General features: G+C 38.2%; 1 pseudogene; it reads left to right on the top strand.

Annotated features, from left to right (window-relative positions):
* Window positions 1-396: 396 nt before the first annotated feature.
* The window catches only part of LOC111397608, a 4,836-nt pseudogene continuing 1,521 nt past the window's right edge, over window positions 397-3,711 (top strand).

Consider the following 3,711-nt stretch of genomic DNA (forward strand, 5'->3'; position numbering starts at 1 on the left):
ACTCAGCCAAGGGAGCTATCTAGGCTCAGTTTCACTCGTGAGCTTTTTTAGTGACGAGTTAAGTTGGCTTGCAAGTTCTTTGATTTTTCAAGCAAAATTTAAAAAATATAAAAAAATAAATAAAAATAGAAAAGAAAAGAAAATTTTTCGTAATTGAATTAAAATAAAATAAGGATAATAAAGCTAACTCGCGAGTCTACGAGTTAACTCAACGAGCCAATTATGGACCAAACTAAACCCACGAAGAAGGCTAGCGACCAGGGATGTGACCACTATATTACTTCTAGGAGTCTGGTGGGCAACACTAGGGGTATAGTGGTCTTTCCACGTTTTTACAGTCAACTCTCTGACATCTGGTTTCAACTAGAGAGAGAAAAGAACAAAACTTCCCCTGCCACAACCGCCTGTTTCTTTAACTTTCTTACCGCTGTTACTGTTTATTCACACACACAGATGTTTAGCTAGTCCAAGATTCTTCCTAATCATACACGCCAGCACGCACGCACAATGTACGTAGCATAGCTTTTGTCAACACAAAAACACATATAAGCTCATCAATTCAAGTGGGCGTCTGGAAATTTCGGCTGTCAAAATTTTCTACCTCTAGGGTTTAGTTTTTTCCCCCTTTCGTATTAATTTCTATTCATAATGAATCTGAGTTGGGTTTTGGTGCGAGGTTCATTTTGAATTCGATTCGCTGTTTGATTGGTGAATTCTTGGATTTTTCCTGGAGTTTAACGTTTCTGGGTTTTTTCTGTAAACTTAAAACGTTGTATCTATTTGCCGGGAAATTTTCTGAAACTCTGAGGTCAGTTCCGATATAATTTTTTTTGTCTATTTATGGATAATACGAATTATAAATTCATGCATAATCCCCGTTCTTGTGTCTATCTCAGGGCTTCTATCTGTTTGAAGTGGATTGGGAAATTGGGTGGACGAATTGGGGCTTAAGGGTGATTTAGGTGTATATGTTACCCTGGAACTGTGTAGTTTATAAAGAATTGAGGGATAATTTGAGTTCAATTGGAACAGTTCTCTAACGGTTGACCCCGTAAAGAATTTGGGATATTATTCCTTCTGGGGTTTTAAGATTGGATGGAGTACCCTTTTTGGAGTAAAGAAAATGGTACTGGTTATTGGGTCATGCCGAGGGGTCAGATGGAGGGTATGTCTGTGCAGTTGATGGAAAATGATGAGAGGTCCTCCAACCCAAAGGACTCGTTAACTAATGTTGCAGAATTGATGAATTTTGATGCTTATGCTGGATGGTGCAACAACCCCGGTGATGCAAGGGATCACATGTTTCCCTCTTTTGCCATGTCACCTATGAGTTTAACATCTACAAATTTCTCGCCCTTTGATGGATTGAACTTCACAGGAAACTGTAATTTAGGAGTTTCCATGGCAGAAGGTGATATGATTGGAACTTCGTTAAGTGAGGGAGCTAAAATGATGTTTCAGCAAATGGACAACCAATTGTGTTTTCCTATGGATTCTACAGATTATGGGGTCAATGTGACTGATAATCGAGATAAGAGCTCGAGCCAACGAACTGCAGCTACGGATGTAGAAAATATTGCGATCCCAAGGACTCCAACTCCATTAATGGCTGAAAAGATGCTCAGAGCATTAAATTTATTTAAAGAGTGGTCTGAAGGCGGTATTCTTGCCCAAGTTTGGGTTCCAATTAAGAATGGAGATCAATACATCTTGAGCACTTCTGAACAACCTTATTTACTTGACCAAACACTCTCTGGATATCGTGAAGTGTCCAGATTATTTACTTTTGCGACAGAATCAAAACCAGGTTCTTTCCCAGGGCTTCCTGGCCGTGTATTTACCTCAAAGATTCCAGAATGGACTTCAAATGTGATGTACTACAATAAGGCTGAGTACCTGCGGGTACAACATGCAATTCATCACGAAGTCCGTGGATCTATTGCTCTGCCCGTGTTTGAGGATAATTCGCATGAAGCGGCATGTTGTGCTGTGCTTGAACTGGTTACAATGAAGGAGAAACCCAATTTTGATTCAGAGATAGAAAATGTTTGTCGTGCCCTCCAGGTTAGTTTTCTTAATTTATAGTTGTTTTTATTTTTTCTGTTGCAGAACATTTTTCTTAATTTCTTTCTTTAGAGTAATTCTCTAGTGATATTGCTGTGTAAAGTTTTTCTACATGTTCAGGGGCATGATAAATAGATCATTAGTTGTTTTCTATGCCTGTTTAGTGTTCACGAAAGTGATGGTAGCATTTGTTTGACCCCACCTCTAACCCCCACCAAGAAACTGTTGGCATAAGAGTTGTTTGCACGAGGTTTCTTCACTAATGAAAACAATATTTGCAGGCTTATTAGTTGCTCTTTCTAACTTTCAGCTCTAAACATGTTCAGGCAGCGAAGCTAAGGAGCACTGTACCACCTAGACTTCATTCCCAGGTCTGATTAAACTTTTGGTTTGATCTTCTTATATCGTTTATGAAATAAGAACAACTACAACTTGTTTTCATGATATCATGTTTAATCCCTTTTTTGAACCATATGTTAATTTTCAGTGCCTCTCACAGAATCAAAGGGCAGCTTTAGCTGAGATCACAGATGTTTTAAGAGCTGTTTGCCATGCACATAGGTTACCTCTTGCACTCACATGGATCCCTTGCAGTTACACAGCGGGGGTTGGAGATGAGACTATAAAAATAAGCAGTCGGGGATGTAATTCCGATTATGATGAACGATGTGTACTATGCATTGAGAAGACTGCTTGTTATGTGAATGACAATGGCATGCACGGATTTGTGCATGCATGTGCAGAGCATTATCTTGAGGAAGGACAAGGTATTGCTGGCAAAGCTCTTCAATCAAATCACCCCTTCTTTTACCCTGATGTTAAGGAATACCATATAAGTGAGTATCCACTCGTTCATCATGCTCGCAAATTTGGTCTAAATGCTGCTGTTGCAATCAAGCTAAGAAGCACATATACTGGGGATGCTGACTATATACTAGAGTTCTTTCTTCCTGTTGATATGAAAAGGAGTACAGAACAAGATCTCTTGCTAAACAATCTCTCAAGTACCATGCAAAGGATCTGTAGAAGTTTAAGGACAGTTTCAGATGCAGAACTACTTGGCGGAGAAGAGTGCAAGGTTGGTTTACTGGATGGGGAAGCCGAAAATAAATCACCAATTGCATTATCCAGGAGAAGCTCTCAACAATCGCTTATATATAGTAATTTAGACTCCTCCAATCGTGATACCCTGAATGTTTCTGATGTAAAAACTCCTGATGAGATGGAAGCTCATAGTGCTTATAAACAGGTACTCGTACATTTAATTTGTTACTTTTTTGTTAATAAATTTCACACCTTTTCTTTTGGATAGGTTACCTTTCATAGTTGTCCCTTTATCATTTATATTGGATCATTTGTTCAAGGACATTTACATTAGCATGATGACGTTTCATATTATTAAAAAGAACCATGCTTGGTAAACTAACATGGATGGGGCAGAGTAAATATACGATAGTCACTCAGGTGTTCAAAGCATCCGTTAGACCAAATTGCTAAATAGAGAAAGCATTGTGAGCTTATTTTTTCTTTCAAACAAATAATTGATAAGTACATATAAGATTAGTCAAATTAACTCGAAATGGTAAATTAAGGTATAAAGAATGCTAGTATGAAATATCATATTTGCTCTGGTGTTCCAATAATTTG

Source organism: Olea europaea, chromosome 7, assembly GCF_002742605.1.
Source record: "Olea europaea var. sylvestris chromosome 7, O_europaea_v1, whole genome shotgun sequence".
NCBI lineage: Eukaryota > Viridiplantae > Streptophyta > Magnoliopsida > Lamiales > Oleaceae > Olea > Olea europaea.